The sequence below is a fragment of the Egretta garzetta genome, unplaced genomic scaffold (genome assembly GCF_000687185.1).
Source record: "Egretta garzetta isolate BGI_Z169 unplaced genomic scaffold, ASM68718v1 scaffold81, whole genome shotgun sequence".
Taxonomy (NCBI): domain Eukaryota; kingdom Metazoa; phylum Chordata; class Aves; order Pelecaniformes; family Ardeidae; genus Egretta; species Egretta garzetta.
Window position 1 is genome coordinate 8,551,753 of NW_009258671.1, and position 13,836 is coordinate 8,565,588.

The 13,836-nt window shown below is 34.5% G+C and overlaps 1 protein-coding gene across 1 annotated transcript in view; it reads left to right on the forward strand.

Moving 5' to 3' along the window:
• Positions 1–13,836, forward strand: part of FBLN1 (fibulin 1) — a 119,329-nt gene that overhangs the window by 1,566 nt on the left and 103,927 nt on the right. The window lies entirely within an intron of this gene.

Below are 13,836 nucleotides of genomic sequence, written 5' to 3' on the forward strand. Positions count from 1 at the left end.
GTACTACTCACAGCTGTTGGAAGCAAAGGGCTAGCAACCGTCTCTTTAAAAAAAAAAAGTTCCATTTTTTAAACAATAAAAACTTTTTCAAAAACCGATTAAAAAGTTCCTAACACTCATCAATTCCTGTTACCGTTCTTACAATTAGCCAAATTAATTAAATGCAGGTCCTACAAAGTTGTCCACATGTTAAATGTTCTTCATGGAGCATCACTGAAGTAATTTGGATAAGATGTACGTGCTAGGATCTGATTTCAGGAAGGAAAATGATGATCAGTACCTATCATGTTTAAATTTGTATTTTAATTTTTTTAAACTTTCCTTGTATCATGGTTTTCTGCACTACTGATACTCACTTTGGATTAATAATTTGGGAAAAGGTATGTATTTGAAGTTTAAAAAAGAAGTTACAGTTGTTGAACTGAGTCCAGTATTCTACTTTTTCTTGGTATTTTTTTACACTTGTATTTTTCATAATTTCGTACAGTGCATGCACAAAAGCTTTTCACTTATTCCTAGAAGTAATTTCATATTAGAGACATTTTCATATTAAGCTACATTTCTTTGAATATTGTATATTATGTGATAGCTGAAATTTTATTTCCTTCTCTGAAGAGAGGCTAGCATGGAATTGATCTTTCTATAGCAACATCAAAAAAAAAAAAAAAGGTTCTAATACTATTGAATTCATGGATGTTAATGATAGCAACAAAATTTGCCTAGCTGATGTTCCTGAGGCTAATGATTATTCCCTGCCGGATCTATTCATTCTCTCATCTGTTTTTATCTAATGTTGTTGTATACTTCCTGAGTTACATCTGGGACATCCTTTTAACAATACCTACTAGCTTTTAATATTCAAAGTTTATACTTCTATAACGTCGTATATTAAACATTGACAGTATTATTTCCACACTGAAAAGGCAAGTATTAACTTTCATGAGCAGGTCACCGCCTATAGCTCATAATATTATTTCACTCATATAATTGTATTTCCTTTTAGTTTTGCTGTAAGCAAGATTCATGTATCAAAAAAGAGATTGGATCTAGAGATGAACATAAACAGGCAGGTAAAGGGGTGAAGAGTGAAAGTGGTATCAGCAGAATTTACATGCACCTTAGGAAAATGCAAGTCCATGATCCTGTTGGGCAGGATAATGGTGATTACTTTCAGGGAAAGAAAACACAAAAATACTCTGGCTGTTGTAGATGCCATCAATGTATGTTAAGTGACCTTGCTCCCTGCTGTGGGGAATTTCTCTGTCCGAAATCTGGAGCAAAGCTCTGACCCAAGGAAATTCTTAGTTAATGTAAAAGATTCTCATGGCAATCAGTGGGCTTGGATATGTTTGTAGTTCTTTAATGTTTGTATTAGATTGGTATAAATCTTTCTGTGTTTCACTGGAACATTAAGTAGCAAATCTAAATGAGATACACTGAAAAGTATATCTCACTGTTTGTGACAGAGCGCAAAGTGTGTAATTAAGTCTTCAAAATTATAGTAATTGGTGTGAGCAAATGAGTTTAAAATTCTGTGTATGGTTATCCTTCTTCCATTCCTTTCTCTAAAGAGGGACTAAGAAATGTGACAGAATATGTAACTAAGTTATCATCCTCTCTTTGATAGAGGAGTATTAGTTTCTAGCAAACTGTCTCAGGGACTTCCAGAGCTCTAGGTGGTTATTACATCCAGTAACTGTGATAGAAAAGTCTTAGACTTTTTGAATCCACATAAATTTATCATCCAGGATGTATTGTTGCAGACTCCATACCTTTTGTTTGGTTTTGAACTTGACATCTTGAAGCTTTATTTGGTGCTTGTTAATTGTTTTATGAAAACATTTTTATAAGGCAAACAGGAGTTACCTGTATTCTTTACAGTTTTTTAGACCTCTGTCACATCACCATTTAATCTTCCCTTTTTCTAGGCTGAAGAATCCTTAGTTGGTTCAGTTATTCCTCACTGAAAAGCTGTCACATAGATTTCTCAGTCCTTTTTAACCATTTCAGTACTTTTAATAATTCTACTATATAATCTTTTTGAGATGAGGGCATTAGAATATTGTGTAATAATGATATTTTCTATTTTATTCTATATTTTCCATAGTATATATATGTATATTTACATATAATCCCAATATCTTTTTTGTTTTCTTGGCCGTTGTTGAGCACTAAGATGCATTTCTATAGAAAACTATACTGTAACTCAGAGATCTCTTTCCTCAGTGGTATCAACTAGCTCAGGGCCACCAAAATACATATAAAATTTGGGTTGTGGGGTTTTTTTTTTTGTATGCATTACTTCGGGGGTTTTTTGTATCAAACTTCACCTACCATTTTGTCTCCCCGTCGCTCAGTATCACCTAAGTTCTTGTGCAGCTCTCCAGCTTTTTACTACATAGGTAGATTAATATGATCAGTAAATTATATTATCAGAATATTTACTTCCTTTTTCGGTATGTTGAATAGCATTTTACCTAGGACAAGGGCTTGTGGGACTTCACTAGTTATTTCCCTTCAAAGCGGACCATTCATTCTTGGCAACCTGTTACTGTCCATTTTGTTACACTGTTCTGTAATCTCTGTTAATTAACCAGTATGTTCCACATAATAAAGGATTCTGGTTTGGAAACATCCCTACTCTCCACCACTGTGAACACACAAAAAATTCTTAAATCTGTTTGCAACGACCTTATTTCTTCTGACTGCTGCTCTTATAAATTTCATCTCCTACAGGCTTCTCTTTCAGGTTACCTGCTACTGAGGTATTCAGAAACGAATACAGATTTTATGCCTTCACTTCAGAGATCCTTTAATTTTTTTTTTTGGTCTGTGTTATTAAGTTTTATATTTAACTTGACGGAGTTCATTTTTTTCACCGCTGCTTCTGACACTGACCACTGGAGGTAAGATGGTGTCCTTGAAAAAGTTTACTTTGTTTCCTAATGATGCTTGGGGAAGTTTTGTTCTCTCTAAGGTCTTGATAATGTTTAATTTGCTTACTTTTTTTTTAGTAGTTATTTTCTTGACTACAAATTTTCATAATCTCTAACAAATAAAGTTAAAAGATCATGTTGTTAAAAATATTTCCACTGGTTTTATTTTACTATATAGGTGAGAGAGAAAAAAATAAATGAAACAAACACACACACACACCCCCCTTAGCCTCGTGACAGTGGGCAGTTTATTTTCTTCCAAGAATGTATGAATTTTCCAGTTCAATCAGTTAATGTAAAGAAAAATAAATCTGCTGTTTTATTTGCTATTTTACAAGAAGATATGGCTAAGATATGACTAAGTTGTGATAATGTAATGTTATCTCTTTCTTCAACTTATAAAACTTAGGAAAGCCTAGTAAAAGTCTTGCAAGTATTAGTGAGCTTTGGATCAGAGAGAGTAAGCAAGCATCAGCTCTTTGTTGTTCAAAAATCAGAAATTACTGCAATTAAACATCACAGTAGCTAATCAAAGACAGCTTTGAAGTAAAATTTATGGAAGTAAAATTATTCAAGTTTGAAGTGTTATCTCCAAATTAATCAAAACATGCTGAGAAACAAAGCAAATTTTCAGTTTAAAAAACCCAACAGAATATCATAAATCCAAAAGGAGTAAACAGACCTTATAAAATAATTTCTTAGTGTTTATTCTGGCTCAAGTTTGACCCTTCACTAAGTTTCCTCATCTGTTGACTTGAGTAAAATGAACCTCTGCACTGTACTAATCAGAATTAAGCCTATTATATTACTAAATTTTGTATTTGTTTGGGTAAATTACATTCTATTTATATCATCGCAAGTCATTAAATTCTGTATAAATAGAAGAAATGTCTACTGGAAGAGTGCAAATCTTCGTGTGTAAGGTTGGTATACTAATACGGATTTTAAGGAGCTCACTTACTAAATTGCTGCTATTATTTTGCCAAGTTGCATAACAAGTATTGGAGACTCAAGTTAGTAGTAGTAAAGAGATTTCTGCTCTTGTAAACAGCCATTTCAAATACTGAAATATGATTATAGAATGAGAAAAAGCAATAGTTCTCTTTTTCTATTCTGTTTTGTATTTCTGTGAGGATCTTGATATTTCTCTTTTCAAAGGAATTCTTTTTGGAATACTTTCTCAGTGTTTAGCTATTTGTGTTAAACTGAAGATAGTGTTTAGTATCAAATTCAATTTAGAGGACATTAACCTCAGAACTTGGCAATGTAGGCAGATATTTTGCATAATCACAAATTTAATTTACAAAGCAACAAGGCAAACTATTCATAGACAAAGGGGCATATAGATTTTAAAGTTGGAAAAAATATTTTCTGAATGGGAAAAAAATTCTGAATGGATAAACTACATTTTACTAAGATGTCCTGGGTTTTCTGCTGCAAGGGCAAAGTTAAGTTTTATTTGCAGCTTTTAGTGAAACGTTACTAGTATTTTTTTATCTAATGTTACTTTAGTAATGCTAATAAACAAATAAAAGCACTTAATGAGGGAAGCTAGGTAGTTCTGGTTTTCCTACTGTAGTTTTACTGTTTTTTAATTGCTTCTCATTTACCTCCACATTTATTTCCTGAGGATACTGTGTTCATTCCCAGCCCTGTAATGCAACAAAACTGCTTCAAATTCTTGAAGCAAGGAAATTTTCTGTATGAATTAAGGAGAAATTTAATGTTAAGTCTGTTCCAGTAAAATTTCTGTGTGATTTCTGTCATACCATGTTGCAATTATTAATGGAGGGAAATGCTTTTCAGATGACAGCACATGGAATCGGGAAAAATTTAATATCTAGCAGACATTCTACTCGAAGGCTGATGTACTGGGAGTATGCAGTGATCATTTAATCAGGATAGATATTGCTTTTTGGAAGCAGAGTTTTATCTAAATATGAATTTGCTTAAGGGTTGGTTTAGCTTACTGAGTTTTAGTTAACTTTATTAAATAGACTATCACTGTTGTTCTGTAAGTTTCTGATGCTACAGATATATTTCTGCGCCTATTTTTGCATGAATCTTTTAAGTATTTTTTTAGGACTTTAGCATAGGTTTTTTGGTTTAAATACTTATTCAAATATACTGTCCTTCTCTTTGCTAGATTTATTACAAGAGTTATTAAATGGGACTGCATTGCACAGCCAGACACATTACTGCTTCTACGGGCTACCTGCATTTTATGCAGCCAGCTTCAGAAAGATACTCCTTACTGCAGTTTAAAGCCATAGTTCTTCTTGAGTAACTACAAGCCAGGAGAACTGTTCAGAATATATACAGGAGACCAGTCATGAAAAGTGAGTGCCATATGAATATATATTTTGTCACAGTTCTAGAGAAATAATGTGTTAGTTACTTCACTGATACATAGAGGAAAAATGTATTTGCATGACTATTTGCCAGGCAGGAGAGGAGGACATTACTGTTAGAATTTTTCTTGTTATTGATGCCCTAACTCAGAAATGTAATGCTGCTTAGCAAAGTTATAGTGAACTCTGACCCTGAGCAATCTAATTCCTGTGGCTTCTTATTAGCAATCCTAATTCTTCACAGAAGAAACCACAAAAATCATGTCTGTAGAGGAAACCACAGAAAATAAACAGCAGCCACTAGACGTCATAGTAGAAATTGCACAATTGCAGTTAGCACAGCAAAAAATGCTCATGCTAAGCTCCAAAAACTTATCGCGCCCTTCTTTCTATCCTTAGAGAAGTTGGATAAGAGCAAGTAATTATTTTTTGATAATACATGATCTAATCTAATTATGCCATTTTGCAATAATACAAGTGAGTGGAAATATTGAGGATCCAAATATGTCATTATTGCACCAACTTGAAACAAAACAGCACTCCAATATGTGCTCTGGCTTTCTTAACAGAATACTTGCTGTTACAGTATTGGTGTTTGAAATCTGTTAAAAAAGAAAGAGTACTGTAAGTCCTAGCTATCTATGATACAGCACATAAAAATGGAAATTATTTAGCTTTGAGCTTTATTAAATTTTCTATGACCTTTTTCCATCAATACAATTTAAGAGTAAATTCATACCACTTCCTTAATTGAAAAGACTAGGAAGGAAGCAAGGATTGGAAAATACTGCATGTACAGGAAAAGTTGACAAAAAGAAACGGCCAGCTACATAAAGGTATTACCATTTTTTTAAACAAAAGATTTCACTGGTAATATTAAAATATCAGCTGTTGGTTTAATGCTGTCACTGGCAATTAATCAATGAGATATTGAAATATAGATGTCATGAAAATTGGTTAAAATACTTGAAACCAATGACACTGCTCTGGAATCAGGATGAGTGAGGAAATTAGTGGAAAGATAGATGAGAAAACAGTAAAACTGGTGAATGGTTTAATACTGTAGTATATGAAAAAACTCACTCAAAAGAAACTGTGCAGAGACGTAATAATTGGAGTTTGATTGTTTTACCCATTTGCTACTCAGCAGTCACCAGCAAACCATCTAGCTAGAAAATGCTGTCTGTCTTATCACATGCAGAAGGATCTGCTGTCATTTCCCAGGTTCATGCTCCTGCTGGGATAACAGTCAGCCTGAAGCAATGAAAAGTTTGAGTTGTGAATTCTTGCGAGATTCAGGTCTCCCTGTATTTGTAGTTATCTGAGTCCAGCGCAGAGATCTGAGTACTAAGTCTACACTCAGGGTAACTGAAATTGCAGCAGGTCAATTTTTTAGCCTATCACTGCATATATGAGCGTGTAATGTGTAAGTGTAGATGCATATATGTACACATAAATGAAACTGCAGTTTTCAAAGCTGTCTGTTTAGCTCCCGCTGACTTTAAACAAAAAAAGAAAACCAAAAAACAGGGCTTCCGGAAGGATGGCCAGCAATAGAGTCCATTCTGACAGAGATCATAAGCTTTTTTCTACAAAGAAAATGGTTTTCATTGAAAGCTTAAATGACTGAAGAACGAGAGATTCTGCCAAGGCTAGCCAAGTGTTATACAGCTGGTGTAGAGCTGGGAAATAGCTTATTTCTTCAACAAACTGCATTAAGGCGGGGTCTAAAGGCTCTTAGCTTTACTATTTTTGAGACCTTACTAGGATGGATAGTGGTTCTTAGAAAACTGAGAGCATTAGTCATGTATGGTTCAAGCAAGTGAGCTCTGGCAGTGTATACCTATGTAAGTTTAAAATGTATATAGTATGTGAATGCCTAACCACTGAGTGGAACCAAAATTTCATCCAGTATCTCTCCCTGTTGTTTTTTGTTTTGTTTCATTCCCTTTCCCAATAGGCCCCACATAAGGCCTTCAGTAGGTATATTTTATATATAAAAAAAGGAGAAGATGGCATTACTAGAACCTCACTTGTTAGATTGTCCATCAAATGATGGAAGAAAACATGACAAATTAAAGACAAAAACAGAGGGAAAAGGTCGTAAACTCTTTTCTTGAGGGACCTATGTTACATTGTAAGATCTGGAAAGAATGGGAAAAGGATCTAAACAATCAACAAGTGGCAGTACAGTAAAAATTCATGAATCTTTTCTAGCAGATTTGAAATGAAAAGTAAATGAAAAATCTCTAAAGCTTTCAAAAAGCCACCAAATTAACATAAGTGCTAATATTGTTAGTAGGAGAAAGTTGCTGTTACATAATGTATACTTTAATTCTAAAAGCTGAAGAACACTCATTTTAAAAGTGTTTGCTTACTGCACATTTTTAGTTAGCAAAACTGTGTGCAGACATGAAAAATATAAATAAAGGACTTGTGTTTCCTGAAAAATATTAACACACAATGTGGAGTCAACAAAACAGCAGGTTTTCTTCATTCTTAGTTGCCACCCAGTACTAGGATGATAAGCCATTGGTAGCACCTCATGTAGAATATAACTATAGTTTTCCGTAAGATGATGAGATGGAATTTCATTGATACAAGCTTAGTGGCAAGGTTTGCCTTAGACAAGGGAAAACATATCTCACACTAGTTAACTAAATAATCTGTGTTTTCAGATATCTAAGCAAGAAACAGAATGGAAAAAAAAATTAAAATAATTGAGTAAATAATAATTGATGAAAAATCAGAAACAGCACAGCATGGCTGTATGAAAATCTGAGTAAATTATGAAAGTAATAAGTGATACTTCCAATTTTTGCACTTTTGAGCCTCTTGAGAGGTAATTTATGAACAAAATAGAGCAGCGGTCACTGAAGTTCTGGTTGTGATTATGGACACTGTTGGCTGCAGCCATGATTTGAAAGTGAAAATGCGTACAGCTATGCGACCACTCTCCCAAAATATAAGAAGCATCATGTACCAAGCTCAAGACAATGGAAGGCAACAGTTTCCATACCTTCTCTTTCACTCTGAAATATCTGCCCCTGATATTCTGTAGTTTACAAGATGCATGGATTCTTTAGTATTCTGAAAAGATGTCATGGTTTGCCACACACCAGTTATAACCTTTTCCATGCTCATTCCTGATTTGTTTGTTTATACCTGCAGTTGACATGAAATTATATGCTCTGCAAAGGCTTAGTTAACACAGAAGGACACTTGAGAGACTTAACTCCTCTTGCAATTCGTATACTTTTTTGAGACATTGAACAGAAATCTTCAAGTTTATTCCTGTATGATTATATTCAAGACCCAGATTGTGAAGAGATGGAAGAATCACAGGCTACCAAACAGGCATGAATTTCAAGTTACATTCCATGTTGGAATAAACAAAGCACAAAAGGTGAATAGTATAGAAAAAGAGAGGATCTCACAGCAACATTCTCCTGACTTGCAATTTTCTTTTCTCTCTTCCTGATAAAACTCAAGTTTTTAATTGTATCCCTTGAGGAAGCAAAGGATTTTGCATCCTCAGTGAAGACAAAAGCCCTTGTCATACTAAATCTGGAATACAGCATCAGTTTTAAATTTAGCCTGTCTATAAATAAGCTACAGAACTGTGAAATAATTCAGTTTATGAGGAAATGCATCAGTGTGGAGCAGAAAAAAGCCTCTGTTAGATATAAGTAAGGCTAAAAAGATTTTAAAGAAATAGTGCACATTTTTGTCTTCTGGAAATGTGATTTTGTGGTAAAGAAAATACATTTTGTGCTTCTGTCACATAAAACCCATATGCCCTGAATTTACTTATCTATAGCTCAACATACCAAATGCTTGGGGGGAAAAAGAAAGGCCTGAACCTCCTACTTCAGTGCCATAGCAAGTGCTAGAAGACTGTTTTATTGTCACATTTCAGTACAAAAAAATCAGCTTATTAAAAAAGGCTAATGAACAATAAAAGCATACCAAGTTTGGCCAGCACAGCAAATAACTCCTGTCTAGTTATTCTAGTATTATTTGTTAGTAGGATGGACTGTTAAAGATGCATGCATAACAGTCGTTGTTCCAGGGTTTATTGACCTGCCTTACTATGAATTTAAATATTTGTTCAGTTGCATTGTGTGTATTAATTAATGTTTCAGTTTACTGGAAAAATTCATAGTTTATAACTAGCTATTCTAGGATTAAATATTGGATTGTTGATGTTCTGTTGAAGGTAAATGTCAAGAGATAGTATTTGAGTAATGCTAGCATCTCCAATTCAAAGTCAGTTTGTACAATAGGTCTCTAGCATATGAGACTTAACTGTATTCCGATATTATGATACAGTTATAGAAAATGCTTCATTGAAAAATGAAATAATGGTATTCAAACATCCTACAATTATGCAATTTTGCAATAAAATGCCCAGTCTCCCTCCTATGTCACCTAACCACAAATTGTGATTTGTTCAGACCTACAAGTGGGCTGACTGACTAGCTACAAAGCCACATTGAACAGAGCTCCTGCTGCGTCCTTTCCCTAAATGAGACGATTAGCTTTGTTTTTTCCACCTTCTCCAAGCTCAACTTGTGAAATTCAAAGGAATTTGAATTCAAAGGAATTTATATTTGAAAACTTTACCTTCTTTTATTTTGCTTGAAACTGGCAAGAGATTCAATGTGTTACCGTGAGGAGAAAGCAAGAATGCAAGACAGGCAATATGGGCACTGTGACTGTGCAAGTCTTATTTCCATAGGAAACATACAAGCCGTGGTGATCTACGGACATAGCATAAATATCATTCCTTCTCTAGTCCAAGTCTCTGAAAACATAAGACACATTAGGAAGCAATTTTGTATAATAGTAATGACATCGAACACTTCGCTGATAAAGTCAATAAGCAGCATGGTAATATATTAAACCTAGTAAAAGACAATGAATGCTATAAATAATAATGACACCTATCAAGTAGAAATTGTAGCCACTGAAGAAAAAAAGCTGAGACAAGTACAGACAGATGGGGGAAAGCTTATAGCCAGTTTGACACTGCCCCAAAAAACAGATTAAGAAATTACGTAGCTCAGTAACACGTGATCCAATACCTTATGTTTGGCTCTGATTGTCCTCTGTCAAAAAATTCTGAAGTAGAGAGAGGGGCATTTGGGTGATGAGAAAGAAAAAAGAGTTTGAATCTCAGAAAAAAATAGTTTGTGCAATAGCTTAGAACAGTGGAGACCATGATTGCATATCTTTGGTCTGCCACACATTTCATGTCTGACCACAAGAGCATTCTCAAAGCTTTCTCTGCTTTAATTTCCAGTCTGCAAAATGAGAGTAATTCTGTAGCAAATAATATAAACAAATACTTAGATTAGATCTACTCCTACTTCCTATGCTCACTTGAAATTTGAAGGGACTATTTCACAGCACTACTGTCAAATCATAAGATTAAATAATTACATCCAGTTATAAAGACAGCTAAAGTAGAACTGACTAGAACAGGATAAATACACTAAAGATTTTATGTTATCATAGAAAGATATAAAAATACATAAGATAAATTGAAAGGTACAATGGATTTCAAGTTGTACTGGGCAACTGGTAGGTCCAAATATCTCAGCTAATACACATGTACATCAAACCATTGCAGGTCTCATGTTATTTGGACTTACTAGTTCTGTAGTTCTCATGGGCATCATCCCAGGTTTGCAGAGCTTTATTTAACTGCCTTCTGTGCTATGTGGTAACACCAGCTGCTTCTGAAACACAGCCAACCTTGAAAGTAGAGCAGTTGCATTCATATAGAATTGCAATCTAAATTAGGCCTGGTTTGGGCTAGCTCAGATGTCTCCAGTCACTCAAGTTTACTACAAATACTATAGCTGAGAACATAGACAAAGTGAATGGGCCATCTTTCTTATTCTCTGATAACGTAAGATAGAATACAATGAAAACAGAAGGCAATACGCTTAAAATTGCAAAAGGAAATTTTTGAAAGCAACACGTAAGGAAATGGAATCATTGAGAAGGTTTAGTAAATTCTGAAAGAATTTGTTTATATGGTTAATGAGAATCTATTGAACTACTTTGGGCATAGTGTGAAAATTATTATGTGAACAGTCATGTTAAGCCAATTATTAAGACCACCATCTGATACATTGCTAAAGCCTGTTAACAACATACATTGTTTTGTTCAAGGTAATGGAACTATTCATGCTTAAAGATGGTATGCACTTAATTGCTTTACTGGGTCAGGAACTAATAGTTCAATGGTAGAAAGATAATGCAACTATGGGCAGGTTCTTTTGAAGGTGTCTATTATGTCTTTCTTCTACCTGTCCCTAAAACAAATAGTGTAAGTTACTGTCAAAGGTGGGATTTTACGGTAGATGGACCACTCATCTGATCCAATAAGTAGTTCATGTTCTTATATTTTCCTGTAACTAGCAATTTTTCAATGCTAGTTTTGTTTTTCCTTCTTCTGTGATGCATAGATGAAAAAAAAAATTATGAGCCCTATCTTCTGCATGATCTGTCTGACCTCTCTAAAAATAGAATGTATCCAACAAGAAATGTAAATTATTAGAAATGTAAATACTGGGAACAGACAATGGAGATTAGCTTTTTAAAACATTATATAGCATCCAGGTTTTTTTAAGTAGATGGGAAAATCATTTCATTCTTCAGCAATGATGTCACTATGTTTGTAGCCCAAGTGGTGTTCTCATTCTTGGCAAGTAACGTTAAACAAAGAATGTATGGTTTTCAAATGCTGCTCAGATTCAGTAAAAAGCATTTATGCAAACAAAAGCTGTTGTGTCTAGAAATTGTTGTTTATCTTTAGAATGGAGCCATGTTGATAGATCTAATATGCTAAAACGTGAGGTCCTAGATACACAGAATAATCAAATTCTGATCATCTGACTAAATAGCACTGTTGTCCTGTGATCTGAATTAGGACTATGTGCAAGAGAAAGCGAAGATTCAAATGCTGAAGCTTCAGGCCCTGACTAAGTGGTGCACAAATTAGATTCCATAGAAGTAATTTTTACTCTTATTTCCAGGGAAAGTATAGCTGCATTTCTAAGTTTTAGCTGTATTATCTTGGATGTCCAGAGAAAATAAATGTATAATGCATAGATTAGTCGTTATGCTGCATCAATATACAAGTTTACTGATCTGATTAAACTGATGTCTGTCTTTTCTGAAACCTTCAAGGAGATGTATATTGAAGAAACATCACGAGCTTTGGTTCAAAGGGGGTTAATGTCCACATCCAAAATCATTAAAGTCAACAGTGGGATCTCGCTGCTTTCAGTGTCCTCCATTTTCTGATGAGAGCTTATAATTTTAACAAAGGATATGATGATATTGAGTACAAGTATATAGTAGGACTGAAACTTTTAGTTGAGAATACTATCCCTAATAGTAGATAGGAATACACAAATAAGATATGAATGAACAATGTATTCTTGTGATGATTGACTTGACTGCCAACGTAAATTTTTAGTTTTAGCTTTTCTGTTTTTACCTAATCATTTCTATTTCATTATAAAACATTGTATAGGTGCCATTTTTGCATGGGGCTGTCCTTTTGTACCTGGGATGGAAGTCATTCCCATGAGGATGACAGAGCACTGGAACAGGTTGCCCAGAGCGGTTGTTGAGTCCTGGGCAACGAGCTCTAGGTGGCCCTGCTTTGATTAGGGGGTCTCCAGAGGTCCCTTCCAACCATAACCATTTCTTTTCTTGCCTCTAAAAAAAGAAGGGAATATATGTGGTGATGTTTAGATGAAGAATTCCGTTTATAGTAGCATTCAGAGCTATCTTTGTGAAGATACTAGGATGTCACAGTGAAAAACTTCTAAAGTTTCCAATGCAGAAAAGTTAATATGGTTCTCAATTTTCTTGATTGTCCTTCAGTTCTTTCTCTACCTATTAGTTGCCAGAGGGAGAGGAGGCAAATGACCACTGTAGTCTATGTGGCTATTGTTGGGATGTGATAAGGACTGAGCAAAAGAACAGGGGAACAGCCTTACTCCTCGTAATTAGTGGGTGCAGCCAAATAGCTAGTATGATATTCTAGCCAGGCAAAGATTCAACAAGTGAGAATAAGAAGAATACAGAAAATAATTTACAGATCTCCTTATGGGGAAAAGTGTATTCTGTGGGTCATTTTATCTGGATGAATCCCTTAATAAGTTGACATTCCTTAAACAATTTCAGTCACATTTGACAGAATGGGAAAGGTCTCAGCAAGAAGTTCCCATAAGTCTGAATGTAGGTAATGGAGAAGAAATAATTAAAGGTCTAGTTGAAGAAACACCTGCAGCTGTATTCATCGCCAAAAATACTACATGGGAGAAAAAAAATCTTAATTTCTTCAGCCACAGGAAACACTTCAACTGGAGTTTGTGTCTTTTTAAACATCTGCTTCAAATAATGACAGGAAAAAAGCCATCAGGAACCAAGTGTTAGTTTTGATATTCTAGTGTGACTTGTCTTAATATTTACCTAGTATCCAGGAAAAATGATGAGAAGAAAACAAGAAAGGAAGTGGAAGA